Below are 18,500 nucleotides of genomic sequence, written 5' to 3'. Positions count from 1 at the left end.
TGATCTCTGGTTCCTCTGCCTTTTCTAAAACCAGCTTGACTATCTAGAAGTTCACGGTTCACGTATTGCTGAAGCCTGGCTTGGAGAATTTTGAGCATTACTTTTAATTTATGCGTCATCAATTAGAAATTAGCTGATATTTATTTTAGTCGTTCTAATGAAAAATGTGGTAATGGAAAATGCATATTGATTGTTTATTCCCTAAAATCTGGTACTTACGCCTGTTTGGAGCAGTGCATCTGGTCACATATTTGGCCTCACACCTTCTTGACCCATCACTATGTCTGTTCTAGCCCCCTGAACATCCTCGAAGCCTCTACTTCTTTTCTCCTGGTTGCCTCAGTTTGGTTCAACTCTTTGGATTATTTAACTTAGATTACTGAAATGTCTTCTTAAAGTCGCTCTTCACTCTTTGCAAAACAAAAATTAATCATCCCTTCCCATCACCTTTAAAAGCCTAGCACCATTAACACCCAGCTGAACAATTTTACTAAAGGACTTTTAACTCTCTTTGCCTCAGTTTCGTTATCTATAAAAGTAGGAGTAATAACAGTACCCAGAGCATATACCAGTTATGAAGACAAATTGAGATACATTTAGAACAATGTGGAGCCCATAGTAAGCACTAGACGTGCATTACTTGTCACTCTTACTTTTTAGCATGACATCCAAAGTGCTTTTTGGGCATCCAGCACCCCTCATGCTGTTGCCATTACTTTCCTGTCTGGCATTAACCCTTTTCACTCTCTATTATCTTTCCCTCCTTCACGCCAGCAAAGCTCTGCTCTCACTATACTGAACTACTTGCATCTATTTCGAACCTTCCATTCTTTCTCTTGGACTTCCACGGTGGCTTAGCAGTAAAGAATCTGCCTGCAGTACAGGAGACACAGGAGACGTGGGTTCAATCCCTGTGTTGGGAAGATCCCCTGGAGGAGGGCATGGCAACTGACTCCAGTATCCTTGCCTGGAGAATCCCATGGACAGAGGAGCCTGGAGGACTAAAGTTCATAGGGTTGCAAAGAGTCGGATATGACTGAAGCAACTGAGCACACACATTCTTTCTCTTGCATGTGTAGCTGTTATATCTGGCAAGTCCCATTTCACATAATTTGCCTAATTAAATTCTATTCTTTTGTAGGACATGGCTTCATGGCCATCTTTTTTTAAAAAAATTAATTTATTCATTTTAATTGGAGGCTAATTACTTTACAATATTGTAGTGGTTTTTGCCATACATTCACATGAATCAGCCATGGGTGTACATGTGTTCCCCATCCTGAACCCCCCTCCCACCTCCCTCCCCATCCCATCCCTCTGGTCATCCCAGTGCACCAGCCCTTAGCACCCTGTCTCATGCATCAAACCTGGACTGGCGATCAGGTTCACATCTGATAATATACATGTTTCAATGCTATTCTCTCAAATCATCCCACCCTCGCCCTCTCCCAGAGTCCAAAAGACTGTTCTTTACATCTGTGTCTCTTCTGCTGTCTCGCACATAGGTTCATTGTTACCATCTTTCTAAATTCCATATATATGCGTTAGTATACTTCATTGGTGTTTTTCTTTCTGACTTACTTTGCTCTGTATAATAGGCTCCAGTTTCATCCACCTCTTTGCAAAGACTTTTCGGTCTTCCATTGCAGGACCAGGTGCTCTTTCTGCCTGGATGCCCTGTAGGACCTGTGTTTTCACCTGCCTTCATGAAACTGCTTGCATTTTTGGCTCTCTCCCCCATTAATCCATAAGACTCTTGGAGGCAGAATTTTCTGAGGCCAGAGCCTATGACAGTTCCTGAAACATAGTGCACATATAATAAATATTTGCTGCCTTCATGAATGAACAGGATGGCATAATACAATTATTATTTCAAAAGTGAAACAAAACAAAGCTTATTGGTGACAATTATATAAATGTCCTATTTGTTCCCTTCCCAAAATATTTAAGCATGCTGGAAATACATAAGTAAATGTATCATCTGGAATATAAATATGTCTTAAAGGAAAGTTTGTAACCATTATATATCAAACATTTTATAAATGTACTATAAAAATATACTTAATGTTATAAGCTAGAAATTATTGAACCACATAGAAAAAAAATCAAACTGGCAAACTGAGTGAGTAATTATGTTTCTATTTATAATTATTTCTTTTTGTTTAATTTCGGGCTTTTCCTTTAACTTTGAAATAAACATGTTCATGGAGCTTAGCTTACTGGACTGTAATCCAGGACTGACTGAATTGAAGCACACTGGGGGAATACAAATATATATTTATTCATCATGGCAGATGCTCTTTGAAACTTGAATTGTGAGAACAGAAGTTCAATTAATGTGTTTTTCACTTGTTCTTCTGACAGATAGAGGCCAAATGACACCGTGGAAAGATCCTCAACTCAGTGTCAAGATAAAGAGTTGTATTCTAGGGTGCTCTTTGCCACTTAAAATAGCCTTGTGACTATAAGTGCATCATTCACCATCTCTAAGTGTTGGAAATGTAAAAGAAAGACATTTCGTAAGTGGCACAGCATGGTGGGTAGAAAGGCTCTGATATGTAAGTGCCTGCAGAGTCCCGGTTTTGCCACTAACACTCGGGTGACCACTGAACCATCTGTTTTCTATTCCTCTTTCGCTCATTTACGTACTGTAAATGCTCAGCATACACTGACACTTTGTTAGGCATTCAGAAATAAAATATGTGGCTCTTATCTAGAGGAGCTCGGAGTTCAGGGTAAAAGATAGAGATCCAAATCTCTGATATATAATTTCTATTCACACATCCCAAACATGTGTGTGCATAAGAATCACCTGCAGATTTCCTTAAAATGCAGATTGTGATTCAGTAAGCCTGGGGAAGAACCTGAGATTCTACATTTTTCACAGGTTCCCAGGCTGTGGAAACTGTGGACCAATGGACCAAAGTTTAGGAGCAAGTTCATTGAGATATAAACAGAGTGATGCTAAAGAGCACAGAAGAAAGGAAACTAACTCAATATGGAAGGCTCCACAGAGGGAGATGGAGTTGAGGGATAAGCAATAGAAGGTGGAAAGGTAGGTATTATATGCATTTGAATGGGCTTCCCCAGTGGCTCAGCAGTAAAGAATCTGCTTGCAATGCAGGGGACCCCGGAGATGCAGGTTCAATCCTGGGTCAGGAAGATCCCCGGGAAGAGGACATAGCAACCCACTCCAGTCTTCTTGCTGGGAAAATCTCATGGACAGAGGACAGTCTCCCGGGCTACAGTCCATACGCTCACAAAGAGTTGGACAGGACTGAAGTAGCTGAGCATGCACACAGGCATTTGAGTAGAGGGAGTATTTTATATAGGACACAGGATGTGCAAACGCCCATAGTCTGCGTGTAAAATAAAAGAAAATTGGAGGAGGCAAGTGACAGGGACACCAATTTCCAGGAAGTGCAATAGTCCACAGGAGGAATGATGAGCACCTGCTTTCATGCATTCACCTGATTATTTGTAGCTCCATTCTGCAGAGTGGGTATGGTGGAGGGGGCCTCATGAAGATGGGGATAGTGAGGATGAAAAGGAAATAGATGTCTCCCTATATATTTATGAAGTAAAAAAACGACAAGACCAGATCTGTGATTGAATGTGATTCAGAGTAAAGGGTGAGGCTGGGATGCTTGCATCTCAGACGACTGGAAAACAGGGTTAGTTTTTAACTCAGGGAATTCAGCAGAGAGACATGCTTGGATCAGGTGCGGGAAGTGAAAAATGAGCATAAAATGAGTTTTGACATCGAAAATTTAATGACTGGAGAATAGTGGTTCATGTCTATTTAGGTCTAAAGATCTATTGCTGTTCTCTTTTGTTAAATCCACTGCCCTTGAATGCTGCATATTTTTTCTATTTGAAAGAGTGTGTTAACTGCTTAGTCGTGTCCAGCTCTTTGTGACCCCATGGACTGTAGCTCGCCAGGCTCCCCTGTCCATGAAATTCTCTAGGCAAGAATACTTGAGTGGGTAGCCATTCACTTCACCAGGGTATCTTCCCAAACCAGGGACTGAACCAGGTCTCCTACACTGCATGCAGAATCTTTACCATTTGGGCCAGGGAAGCCCACTTTCTATTTCCGTTCTATTCAGCTCAGTTCAGTTGCTCAGTCGTGTCCAACTCTTTGCAACCCCATGAATCGCAGCATGCCAGGCCTCCCTGTCCAGCACCAACTCCTGGAGTTCACTCAGACTCATGTCCATCGAGTCGGTGATGCCATCCAGCCATCTCATCCTCCGTCATCCCCTTCTCCCCCTGCCCCCAATCCCTCCCAGCATCAGAGTCTTTTCCAATGATTCAACTCTTCGCATGAGGTGGCCAAAGTACTGGAGTTTCAGCTTCAGCATCATTCCCTCCAAAGAAATCCCAGGGCTGATCTCCTTCAGAATGGATTGGTTGGATCTCCTTGCAGTCCAAGGGACTCTCAAGAGCCTTCTCCAACACCACAGTTCAAAAGCATCAATTCTTTGGCGCTTAGCTTTCTTCACAGTCCAATTCTCACATCCATACATGACCACTGGAAAAATCATAGCCTTGACTAGACGGACCTTTGTTGGCAAAGTAATGTCTCTGATTTTGAATATGCTATCTAGGTTGGTCATAACTTTCCTTCCAAGGAGTAAGCGTCTTTTAATTTCATGCCTGCAGTCACCATCTGCAGTGATTTTGGAGCCCCAAAAAACAAAGCCTGACACTGTTTCCACTGTTTCCCCATCTATTTCCCATGAAGTGATGGGACCAGATGCCATGATCTTCGTTTTCTGAATGTTGAGCTTTAAGCCAACTTTTTCACTCTCCTCTTTCACTTTCATCAAGAGGCTTTTGAGTTCCTCTTCACTTTCTGCCATAAGGGTGGTGTCATCTGCATATCTGACGTTATTGATATTTCTCCCGGCAATCTTGATTCCAGCTTGTGCTTCTTCCAGCCCAGCGTTTCTCATGACGTACTCTGCATAGAAATTAAATAAGTAGGGTGACAATATACAGCCTTGACGTACTCCTTTCCCTATTTGGAACCAGTCTGTTGTTCCATGTCCAGTTCTAACTGTTGCTTTCTGACCTGCATATAGGTTTCTCAAGAGGCAGGTCAGGTGGTCTGGTATTTCCATCTCTTTCAGAATTTCCCACAGTTTATTGTGATCCACACAGTCAAAGGCTTTGGCATAGTCAATAAAACAGAAATAGATGTTTTTCTGGAACTCTCTTGCTTTTTCCATGATCCAGCGGATGTTGGCAATTTGATCTCTGGTTCCTCTGCCTTTTCTAAAACTAGCTTGAACATCTGGAAGTTCACGGTTCACGTATTGCTGAAGCCTGGCTTGCAGAATTTTGAGCATTACTTTACTAGTGTGTGAGATGAGTGTCATTGTGCAGTAGTTGGAGCATTCTTTGGCATTGCCTTTCTTTGGAATTGGAATGAAAACTGACCTTTTCCAGTCCTGTGGCCACTGCTGAGTTTTCCAAATTTGCTGGCATATTTAGTGCAGCACTTTCACAGCATCATCTTTCAGGATTTGAAACAGCTCAGCTGGAATTCTATCACCTCCAATAGCTTTCTATTTAGCAACACATAAAACAACTTTAAGAGACAATTAACATTTTACCCTCATCTCATGAGTCCCTTTAGAAATTTTCTTTTCTTACATATAAATTTTCTTTGTGTATCCTTAAAATTTGACTATTATGATTTTAAATAGAGTTAATTTTTTTTCTGAATACATCTTTTTATCTTGCCCATGCATGCTTAGTTGCTCAGTCATGTCCGACTCTATGCAATCCCATGGACTGTAGCCCACTAGGCTCCTTTGTCCATGGGATTTCCCAGGCAAGAATACTGGAGTGGGTTGCCATTTCCTTCTCCAGGGGATCTTCCCAATTCAGTGATCGTACCCAGGTCTCCTGCATTGCAGGCAGACTCTACCATCTAAGACATCAAGGAAGCCCTTATCTTGCCCATGCGTGGGTCATATGATGCAATTCATTTTCCCATGTCTTTTCCCTCTTAATTATCACTGCACTGTTTCAGCTGTTTCTGTGAAAAAGTGATTATTGACCTTATTTTCTCCTTTGACACTACCTTCTCATTTCTCATGGGCTCTGCCTGATTATGAGTCTTCCCTGGTGGCTCTGATGGTAAAGCATCTGCCTGCAGTGCGGGAGACCCGGATTCAATCCCTGGGTTGGGAAGATCTCCTGGAGAAGGAAATGGCAACCCTCTCCAGTACGCTTGCCTGGAGAATCCCACGGATGAAGGAGCCTGGTAGGCTACAGTCCGTGGGGTCGCAAAGAGTTGGACACGACTGAGCGACTTCACTTTCACTATACTTCAGGCTTTAAAAATAAGTCATTCATTCTGAAATAACTTGTCCTGAATAAATTCATTTTGGTAGTCCTATATCTTAAAGCTTATACACTAAAGTTGGACTTTATTACCTAATATTTCTCCAATATATCATACAACATCTTGCCCCTTTACCTTTGCTGATATGGTGTTGCTGCCCAATCTTGAAAACCCAGTTCTCTCTTTCAAGATCTTTTGAGTTTTCAAGAGAAGTAGAGATCTAGATTTTTATTTGAGGTCTAATGATCTTACTGTTGACTCACGTATTTAAAACAATGCTATTCATAGTTGTTGCAGTTTTATCTGGCCTCTAAAAAGATGTGTTGAAGTCTACACTCTAGTGCCTGTGGATGTGACCTTATTTAACTCGTTATTGTTTTACTTGGCTGTGTAGGTTCTGAGTTGCAGCATTCGGGATCTTGGGCACGACATTTGGGATCTTTTCAGTGCGTCACATAGACTTTCTAGTTGTGGCGCCTGGGCTTAATCTTAGTTCCCCGACCAAGGACTGAACTCGTGTCCCTTGCATTGCAAGGCAAATTCTTTACCATTGGGCCACCGGGAAAGTCCTGGACCTTATTTCAAAATAGGGTCTTTGTAAATGTAATCAAGTAAAGATGAGGTCGGAGAAGGCGATGGCACTCCACTCCAGTACTCTTGCCTGGAAAATCCCATGGACAGAGGAGCCTGGTAGGCTGCGTCCATGGGGTCGCGAAGAGTCGGACATGACTGAGCCACTTCACTTTCACTTTTCACTTTCATGCATTGGAGAAGGACATGGCAGCTCACTCCAGTGTTCTTGCCTGGAGAATCTCAGGGACGGGGGATCCTGTCGGGCTGCCATCTATGGGGTCGCACAGTCGGACACGACTGAAGCAATTTAGCAGCAGCAGCAGCAAAGATGAGGTCACTAGGGTGGAACCTAATTTGACATGCCTGGTGTCCTTATAAGAAAAGAGGGGAGAAGAAACACACAAGGAAAAGGTCATGTGAGGAAGGCAGATGTTGTAATGATGCATCTGCAGAAAGGATTGCTGGCTGTCACCAGAAGCCAGGAAGGGAGGCATGGGATAGATTTTCCCTCACAGCCTTCAGAAGGAACTGACTGTGTTGACTTCTAGACTCCAGAACTTTGAGACATTAAAATTCTCTTGTTTTAAGCCACATAATTTGTGTTGCTCTATTACTACAGCCCTAGGAAACCAATACAATTGTAAAGAAAAAAATTCACCTGTCAGTTTCATATATGGTTTGCCAGTCTGTAATATTAAATAATTTTGTTAAATTTGTTTTATTTTTTAGATAAAAATCCCTAGGAATTTGTGAAAATAGATATTTTTGACTATGCTTTTCTGGAATATGGCAAGTTACTTCATACCATTACCAGCATCTCCATTTTCATCTGATTGATTTCAGCTAAATTGTTGTTTTTCAATACCTCAGTCATGTCTGACTCTTTGTGACCCACGGACTGCAGCACACCAGGTTTCCCTGTCCTTCACTATCTCCCAGAGTTTGCTCAAACTCATGTGCATTGAGTCGAAGATGCCATCCAACCATCTCATCCTCTGCTGCCCCCTTCTCCTCTTGCTCTCAATCTTTCTCAGCATCAGGGTCTTTTCCAATGAGTCAGTTCTTCGCATTAGGTGGCCACAGCTTCAGCATCAGTCCTTCCAGTGAATATTCAGGGTTGATTTCCTTTAGGATTGACTGGTTTGATCAAGGGACTTGCTGAACTATGTACTCTTAAGAGTCTTCCCAGCACCACAGTTCAAAAGCATCAATTCTCAGTGCTCAGCCTTCTTCACAGTCCAACTCTGACATCCGTACATGACTACTGGAAAAAAACAGAGCTTTGGCTATACGGACCTTTGTTAGCAAATAGATGACTAGAAAGTTAAGTTTTAAAATTTATTCCCTCAATAAATGTTAATATTAAACACCAGGTACCAGAAACTGAACTAAATACAATGGATACAACTATGAATAACCATTTTCTTAAGAAATGTATCATTATTACAGTAGTTATCCTACAACAATGGCGATGAGGGAAAAGTAGTACCGATTGCTACGGTAAGATAGCGGAGGCACCTAATATGATCAAGAGATCAGGAAAATCATCCTACTGTGGTGTGCATAATTTAATTCTACAGAAGTGAACGTATCAGCTGCACTGTCTTACAACAAAATACATAACAGAACTGAGATCCCAACCGAAGACCTCTGGCCCAAATCTCTTTCTACATCTCTGCACCACTTCGCTTTTTGCGTTTGTAAAATTGAGGAGAATATTACTCCTTAAAGCTTTTGTAAAGATTCAATAAAACTTATGAAGCACATTGGCTGGATGCATGGTCTTGACAGACCTTATTAGTGCCCACCAGAATCTGGTTCTTTTACCTGTCCTGCATCTTACTCTATCTTGATCCGTAATACATACTCCACAAATTTTCTTCTTTCCTTTGACAATAATTTAGTGCATGAGATGATAGAAATAAGCTTTAAATTTAAAAAAAAATGAAAAATTAGGGCATGTATCGCCCACTTGGATATAATATATTCTTATTCCAGATTCTGAGACCAACCAAAAGCAGCTTAAGATAGTTGAGAAAGTCACCATGTCCTAAGACCAGCTAAAATGAAAAATCTATTTGCTGTCAGGAAAAAAGTCACCTCTCATTAAGGATTATTTCTTTCATTCTTCCAAACCAAATTATTTAGGGTTAAAAATAGCAAAAAGAACCTTATGAAAAAACATATAAATGCTAAAAATCCCAGCTTGAGGTTTCGGCAACTATTCTTAACATACCTTCAGAGGGTTTTGACTGTCATTACTACAAATAGAAGACTTCCAGGAAGGAATTATTCAACAAAAAGAAGTCTTTTATTTTCTCCACAAATTTGGGACATGGAGAGAAAAATGAGAGTAAATATAATTCCAAGTTTTCCGCTCAAACAAATCTAAACGCTTCTGCCTAACATTCAACGTTTTGATGATATGTTCTCATTTGCTAACTAACCGCATTTCCCACTTTTTTTTTTTCTAACATAGACACCATTTTAATCAAGTCTCCTCAAAGCCCATAAATAAGCCATTTCATTATGCCTTTGCCCATTTGCCTGAAATGCCTTCTCGCTCACTTGGAGAATGGGATCTTGGTCAGCATCCTGTGACTGTATTTTTTACTCAAAGATTCACTGCTTTAAAAAAAAAAATTGATTTGCTTTTAATGTTTAAAAAACTGAGATATAATTGAAATATAAAATTAGTCTCAGGAGTGCAATATATGTTTATTACAAAATGATCACAACAATAAGTTTAGTTAATATTCACTGATACCTTTTTATTCCTAGTAATTTTGTCTCTGGGTTCCCAAGTGGCTCAGTGTAAAAGAATCCGCCTGCCAATGCAGGAGACGTGAGTTTGATCCCTGAGTTGGGAAGATCCTCTGGAGAAGGAAATCACAATCCAGTATTCTTGCCTGGAGAATCTCATGGACACAGGAGCCCGGTGGGGCTACAGTCCATGGGATTGCAAAAGAGTTGGACACGATCTAGTGACTAAACAACAACTCTGACTCTAATTTGGTCTACAAGTTCTCAAGAACAGGGATGATTTTTACAACTCGCCTCCATCTCCTCAAAGCTCTGGCACAGTACTGAGCACACCATCAGAAGTAAGCAAATACTTTTGGGTTGACTGCTTTCTGAGTGCGTGTGGGGATGGCTGCAAAATAGAGTATGAGGAAGAAGAGCAGAAAATCGAAAATGTTCCAGCAGAAGAACTTGTGATTGAAGTAAAAAATCAGTGTCTGGGGGTGTGAGGGGGCCTTAAACATCACCCTCTGCAGTGTTTTAGAGCTGTGTATTAACAGTTAGCGAGCATTCACAGAAAATGAAAGCGGGCGATAAAGCACTTCAAAAACTTTCCTGCTTGGGAATAGATCTGGTGGCTGGAGAAATGAAGCCCTGGAAACACTGTTGACATTTTAAATATTAGACATTGCATTCTCTGCTATCGTCTTCACTTCTGTGAGGCAGATACATGATCAGTAGGTATATTGCAAGTGCCATGTCATTTTACCCAGACTGTCATCTAAGTTATAGAGACAGCACAAAGCTGTTTTATGTAAAAACACAGTGCCAGGTAGTTAAGGATGCTGTGATACATACTCATGTGAAGTGTATTAACACCAGTAAATACTAACAGACATTTACGTTGTTTGGGTAGGTTTTTCTCAGCTGTCTAGCCATGCAGCACCACCCTGTATCCTTTCACTAAAGCACTTTTCAGATACAGTACATTAAACTAGGTGTTGAATTACATGTGACATTCCTAAAGGAAAAGATCACATGTAGAGAGAGCCATGGACTTCAGTAGAAGCAAAGGAAGGAAAGACTGAGGTCGCGGCTGCCTTGAGCTCACTGTTTTCATTCATCGCTTGGATGCCAGGCACTGCTGCAGACTTTGAGGAGCTACACATGAACAGACATCCTCTGTAACCACAGTGCTTGTGTTCCGTTTGGTGAGCCAGACAACTGATCAATGAATTAATGATCAAGATTCAGACAGTGATCAATGCTATAAAGAAAAGAAAGCAGGGTGTTCTAACAGAGTAGTGCGGGAAGGGGTGGCCAGGAAAGACTACCTGGGGAGGTGACATGGGAGCAGAGGCCAAAATGACACACGGGAGCAGTGCTGCCCTAACGCAGGGAAAGAGTGACCCAGCAAAGGCCTTCCAGCTGCAGGGAGCTCAGCACATTTGTGAGGAATGGCGGGCAGGCCATTGTGATGGGGACCTGAAGAAGGACACCGGAATTAAGAGGATGGGTCCGATGTGCGGGCCCAGGAGAGGAGCTGGGCTTCAGTTTCACTGAAGACTGGGCCCTCACTGCTGCGCTCATGCTGGGAGCATCCGCACAGTGTCTGTCTGCTCCTAGGCTGTAGTTTCAGGTCCACGTTCGCTCCTGTCTCCTGTGCGCGCTGCTGTTCTGGGACTCCCTTATCTTTCAAACAGAAGGACTTCATGTCTTTGCCGGATCATTTAGAGAAAACACATACCTTGTGTTTTGCATTAGTCCTTTCTTACAAAGTATACTTAGTCTTCATGTGTGGTTATTTTGTAACAAATGGTGTACTAGTTATGGCACTGAAATCTGAATGTGAGAAGCTGTAGTTTTCATCTCTTATGGTGTTGGTGCCAGGGCCAACTTGTCCATGTGCTACGGTGCCTATGGCCCACAATATTTAAAATATGCAGATATTTCAATTTATTTTAAAAATCAGAAGAAAAAAATGAACTTTTAGGTTAGAGAATACAGGTAATATTGATATATTTATTTTCAGCCAATGCAATTATAAAATATAACAATATAGTTTTATGAAGGAAAAGGCACATGAAGGCTGTGTCTAGGGTCCTTCATAGTCATAATAAAATCAGCATGTGTTTATGTGATAACAGACACTAAGGGACTGTGTACTATTCAGTACAATTATTATTCTCACAGAAAAACATGTTATCGTGTTCATTCTAGTTTAATGATTGAGTAGACTCTATAGACTATTTGAATGCGTCTGTGTGCATGCATGCATGCTAAGTCACTTCAGTTGGATCCAACTCTTTGTGACTCCATGGACCATAGCCCACCAGGCTCCTCTGTCCATGGGACTCTCCAGGCAAGAGTACTGGAGTGGGTTGCCATGCCCTCCTCTAGGAAAATTCCTGACCCAGGGATCAAACCCACATCTCTTGCATCTCCTGCATTGGCAGGCAGGTTCTTCATAACTAGCGCTACCTGGGAAGCCTGTGTGTATCCTGGAAGCTATAAATAAATAAATAATTATAATATATATATCTACCACTGTTCTATGATAGTATATGAAATATAATATATACATAGTTACAAGTATATAAATGGAAGACTTTAAAGTCTAGATTAAAGATGAAATAATGTTTAAATAATTCTTAAGTTATTAATGATAAAATCTTTGCTGTTAAAGTTATTGATAATTATTTTTAGAGAAAACAATATAATCTCACATGCTGAATTTCCATGAAAGTTTTATTATAACATTTAGTGATCTGAAAGTCAAGTTAAAGGTTCAACTTTTTAAACTTGGTTTTAATAGCTAACATATCTGAGGAAGATACTTTATAAAAAATGTTATATTCCAATGAAATGAGTATATCAAGGGAAGTACTTAGGAAATCATAATACTACTTGTTTTTCAAATCCATCTACCAATTACCAGAATATTTTTTGAAACTCAGCAACTTGGCATTTTCTAGATTTTGACAACTAATCAGAAGTTGTTGCATTGTTATACTTTTAGCAATGAGTTCAAGATCCATTTAAATTTTCAGTTAGAAGACTTTAAAACAGATTAAATCATGAGTTTATGTTTTAACATAAGAAATGGACATTTATAGATGTCATATTTACATCTGTTATTAAAATGCAGCAAAATCATATATTTTCAAAAATGCCTTCTCTAACTGATGAGTTGCAAAAACAATTTGTGAATCACTCATTGTTAAGCAACCATTGTTGCTTAATCACTCATTTTAACCTTGATGGGCTGGATGAAAACATGTCTTTTTTCAAAAAATATCTACAAGGCGACATTTTGTTGAGACACACCTACCAGTGCAGAAAAGTCCAGCAAATGTGAAGCCTTTATTTAATATATAAAATAAAAATGTATAACTCAATTTTTATTTCAACAATCACTTTAAGTACTTCAGTGAAATAACTAGTGAATGACTTTGTAAGACAAAAGTTTTTAGATATTGTCTTTCTCATTACAAACTATTTAATGGTTATAATACTGAAAATAATAAATTTAAAAATTCACTTGACAAGGAAATTGCAACACATGGCAAAATGCTGAAAGGGAACTCAAGAGTGATGGAGCAACACTGGGTGTCGCAGTGTGCCCTTGGTGTACCTTGCACTCATTGTACAATCCATAACCTCCTGACATACACAGCGAGTAAAGTGTCAGTGTAAATATCTACAGTAACGATTGGTACAACTGAATTTCTTTTCTATTTTTTAGGCAAGAAATGAGAAGGCAATGGCATCCCACTCCAGTACTCTTGCCTGGAAAATCCCATGGATCGAGGAGCCTGGTAGGCTGCAGTCCATGGGGTCACAAAGAGTCAGACACGACTGAGCGACTTCACTTTCACCTCTCACTTTCAGGCTTTGGAGAAGGAAATGGCAACCCACTCCACTGTTCTTGCCTGGAGAATCCCAGGGACAGGGGAGCCTGGGTGGGCTGCGGTCTATGGGGTCACATAGAGTCGGACACGACTGAAGCGACTTAGCAGGAGACTTGATGTTTTTGTCTTGTACTAAAGTGGATTATTTACTTTTAGAGAACATTCTGTTAAATTCCCATTGGGTGTTTTTCATCTTTAAATTTTTTTTAAATTCTAGCTATCTTCTCCTAATATATTTACTATGACATCAATTCCTTTTAAAAATTTTAGCCAGTCAAAATGTTCTTTTAAAAATAACCATAACAAATAAATATAGAGATTACTGACACTTTCTAAACAGTCTGTGCATTTATTAAGATTCTTTTTGGGGTTTCTCATATCAGTTGAAATTAATCATAGAGATCAATTGAAGAAAAAACTCCTTTCTGCAATTAAAAAGCAATTTTCCAGAGTCTCCATTCATTACTCAAAAAGAACAAATCTATATTAGCAAAAAATATTCAGGCTATGAAATATGTATATTTTTATTAAGAGTGAACAAACACAGGGAATATAGTCAATATTTTATTAAAAAATGTATAATCTATAAAAATACAGAGTCATATCTTGTACCTATGAAACTAGTATAATATTGTAAATCAAGTATACTTCAAAAGCAAAAAAAAGACTAAGCAAACAAGTTTTGATGTTGAGCAATAGTTATTTTTTCACCTTTATTTGTGTTCTATAAAAGTATCACATAATCATATAATAGAAATGCTCTGTGTTTATCAACCCCCACCAAAAATCCAAATGTAGAATAGCATTTCTGTGACTTTAGCATTATTAAAGGTCAGAGAAACGAATGTTATTTATGTCAAATTGGAATTTTTAAAAAGCAAAATGACATTATCTAACCAAAGACTGGAAACCAGAGGGGAAAGAGGGATTAGTATTTCAGAGACAAAATATAGAAAAAGAAAAGAGTACATTAATAGCTAAGATAAAGTCATTCAATTAATAGACTATTTTAAATTCAGTCAATTTATAACATCAGTCGCTAGTAATTAAATTCATATTTGAATCAAATCTAAAATTCAGCTTCAAGTCATATTCCTAAATGTTTTAAGAATTTACCAGGAATCCTTTATGCATTACTGTCTATTACTTTTGTTCAAAATAGGGTGGGGAATGCTTGGGAAAATAAGCCAGTTTCGAAGTAGCATTGTAAAAAAAAATTTTTTTTAAGTAAATGGCTGCCAAAAAAAAATTCTATTCAGCTCATCAAATTTGCCTTGGCCTAATCCATATTTACCAACTTACTTCCTCCTAGCTATTTCCATCATTTTCTATCATTAAATTAAGACAGTAGTTCTCAGTCTTAAAACTAGCAGAAATAACCCCCTGAGGGAAGTAATAACTACCTACCTTTTGACCGCGCCTTCTGTGTCTACTTTGAGGCTTCTTCTTCCTCCTTCTGTCCCCTAAATGTTCCTGCCTGAGACTTGTTCAAGTTTTTACTTTCTGCTCTTCAGACTCTTGCCTCTGATAATCTCATTTACCCCATGATTTCAATGTTGCCTTCCTACAGAAGAATCCCAAATAGATGAGTCTAGCAGAAATTTCTCAAGCTATACTCTCACATTCTAACCTCCTGCTGGTCTTCTTTGCTACTCTCTGCGATCAGTCACATCCAACTCTTTTTGACCCCATGGACTGTAGCCCACCTCTGTCCATGGGATTTTCCAGGCAAGAATACTGGAGTGGGTTGCCATTTCCTTCTCCAGAGGATCTTCCTGGGCCAGGCATCGAACCCCTGTCTCCTGCATTGGCAGGCAGATTCTTTACACTGAGCCACCTGGGAAGCACTCAGTTCAGTTCAGTTCAGTTGCTCAGTCGTGTCCGACTCTCTGCGGCCCCATGAATTGCAGCACGCCAGGCCTTAGCAGCAGCAGGCCTCCCTGTCCATCACCAACTCCTGGAGTTCACTCAAACTCAGTCCATCGAGTTGGTGATGCCATCCAGCCATCTCATCCTCTGTCGTCCCCTTCTCCTCCTGTCCCCAATCCCTCCCAGCATCAGGGTCTTTTCCAATGAGTCAACTCTTCACATGAGGTGGCCATAGTACTGGAGTTTCAGCTGTAGCATCATTCTTTCCAGAGAACACCCAGGACTGATCTCCTTTAGAATGGACTGGTTGGATCTCCTTGCAGTCCAAGGGACTCTCAAGAGTCTTCTCCAGCACCACAGTTCAAAAGCAGCACTAGTCTTCTACATTTGGATAAAATAATTCCTCTTTTCTGTTAGTACTTCATTCTCCTATCCATGTTGCCTTGAGGCTAAGATCTCTTTGAATTAATTGCTTCCTCCCTTACTGTTCCACCTTTCCTATCATTACTTGTACTACTTTCAGTAACATTTTAACTACTTTCCTTGCTTCCAGCTGAGGAACATGTCAAGTTGAATCATCACTCTAAAGCATGGCTTTAATCATGGTTCATACCATCTTTAAAAATCTTCATTTGCTTCCAATTTATTTAGTTGGCCGCTCAGTCTTGTCCAACTCTTTGCGACCCCATGGGCTGTAGAGCCCACCAGGCTTCTCTACGCATGGGATTCTCCAGGCAAGAATATAGGAGTAGGCTGCCATTCCTTCTCCAGGGGTCTTCCCAACCAGGGATCAAACCTGGGTCCCCTGCATTGGCAAGCGGCTCCTGCATTTCAGACAGATTCATTACTGCCTAAGCCACCAGGGAAGCCCAATAAACATTTACTGCTATCTTTTTTAGTCTTTTTGTTGTACTCAATTGTGTCCAGCTCTTTGCGACCCCATGGACTGTAGCCTGCCAGGCTCCTCTGTCCATGGGATTTCCCAGGCAAGAAAATTATAGTGTTGTGTTAGTTGCTTAGTTGTGTCTGACTCTTTGTGAATTCATGGACTGTAATCAGGCTCCTCTGTCCATGGGATTCTCCAGGCAGGAATACTGGAGTGGGTTGCTATTCCCTTCTCCCGTGGATCTCCCTGACCAGGAATCAAACCCAGGTCTCCTGCATTGTAGGCAGATTCTTTACCAACAGAGCTATCAGGGAAGTCTAAGAATATTTATAAAGAATGTCCAAATTCCTCAGTCTGCTATTCAAGAATTTAATTATCCATCATACTTTTCTTGATTCATTGTCTATCATCCTATAACTTAATTCTTATACACTGAATCTGAATTTTATTACCTATTATTTCCTCAATGTAACATGCAGTATCTTATGACTTCACCTTGGCTGATACCATGTTGCTGATATCATGAAAACCTAGTTCAAATTAAACCTTTTCTAAGATGCTTTACCTGATAACTCTAGCTAGCTGAGATCTCCCATTGATTTATTCCTAAAGTCACTGTGATGTAATGGAAAGAGTATGGGCTTTGGAATTCTTTACACCTAGGTTCCAAAGTCATTCTGTTAGTTTTGTGACAATAGGAAAGTCATTTAACTAAGTCTTGGTTTTTACATATATAAAATGAGAATAATTCGGCTTACCAAGAAGTTCAAAAGAAATCTTGTGTGGTATAATTGATGTCACCAGGAGAGAGTCCAATTCAGTAGCTAGAAGCTTCTCAATAAACCTGAGAAGACAAAATTTTTATTTATTAACATATATCAAACACCAATGGAGGACCAGGCACTTTAAATTACAGGGTGATTAGCAAGATAAAAACAGTCCCTGCTTCACGGAGCCAACAATCTGAATTCACCTCAGCCCAGAGTACGTCCTTTACTTTAAAGACTCAGAAATAACCTGGGGAATTGATTAGGTTAATGCATATTATACTTGTTAACAGCACCCTTAACACAGATGTATAAAACCAGAATAAACAATTTCTTATTTATGCTGAAAGTCTTAACTGTCAAACAAACTGACTCCTCATCATGATCTAACCAGGTAGCTGTATGGAATCAGAATGAGAAGGGGAAAAGATTCAGATATTTGACAAACTTGGGTTCTCACAGCCAGGTGGGCCAATCTCTAAAACGGGAAGAGAGACTTCCTTTCTTAATACAGGTGTGTATTAGGAGATGACACCTGGAAGGAATTCCCTGGTGGTCTAGTGGTTAGGACTCTGCACATCCACTGCACGGGGGCAAGGCTTGGGTCCCTGATCAGGGAACTAAGATCCCGTCCCTCAGCAGCCAAAAAAAGAGAAACAACGGCAACAAAAAACCCACAAGAGACGGCACCTCAAATCCAAGAGAAGCTACAGAATGATACACCTCTCCTATCTTCCTCATTTTCTAAAGAATTTGCAGAAGAGGTTCACGAATATTCTTATGGATCTTAAAGTTAGGGATGGAAATGCCCGTCACAGATCTCTGCAATTAAGGATTATCTTATGATGAGGCTAGAGGCTATGTTGAGAGAAGTGGATAGAACTCTCAACCAAATTCTGAGCAGAACTTATGAATCCTCACAAGGCAAAGAGAAATCACTCAATTAAAAACTGATGAACTCAGTTGAGTATATGATATTAGGCAAAACAGCAGCTCAGAGTCAAAGATGAGATTTAAGCCAAAAGAAAATCTTTATGGTTGTCCTATAAAATTATGTATCTGGTAATATATTACCTGGGCTTCACTGGTGGCTCAGCAGCAAAGAATCTACCTGCCAATGCAGGAGATGGGTGTTTGATCTCTGGGTGAAGAAGATCCCCTGGAGAAGGCAATGGCAACTCACTCCAGTTTTCTTGCCTGGAAAATCTCATGGACAGAGGAGCCTTGCAGGCTGCAAACCATGGGGCTGCAAAAAGTTGGGACACCATTTAGCAACTAAGCCACCACAATATATTATCTAAAGTTCTAGAAGGCTGAGACAAGGCCTGGTTTGGCTTTCTATTAGAATACCATGCCCAATAAATAATATGCTTTGCATCAATATTTAAGGAAGG

At 40.1% G+C, this 18,500-nt stretch overlaps 1 long non-coding RNA gene across 1 annotated transcript in view; it reads right to left on the bottom strand.

Moving 5' to 3' along the window:
• LOC102181440 overlaps positions 1-18,222 on the bottom strand; it is a 77,036-nt gene extending 58,814 nt beyond the window's left edge. Inside the window, exons 1-3 of the long non-coding RNA XR_001296516.2 lie at positions 18,181-18,222; positions 17,098-17,183; positions 1,582-1,797 (exon numbers count right to left, since the gene is read on the bottom strand). This is a non-coding gene — a long non-coding RNA (uncharacterized LOC102181440). The remainder of the gene's footprint in view (positions 1-1,581; positions 1,798-17,097; positions 17,184-18,180) is intronic.

The sequence above is a fragment of the Capra hircus genome, chromosome 2 (assembly GCF_001704415.2).
Source record: "Capra hircus breed San Clemente chromosome 2, ASM170441v1, whole genome shotgun sequence".
In the NCBI taxonomy this organism is placed as follows: Eukaryota; Metazoa; Chordata; class Mammalia; order Artiodactyla; family Bovidae; genus Capra; species Capra hircus.
This window is presented reverse-complemented; position numbering and strand designations above follow the sequence as displayed.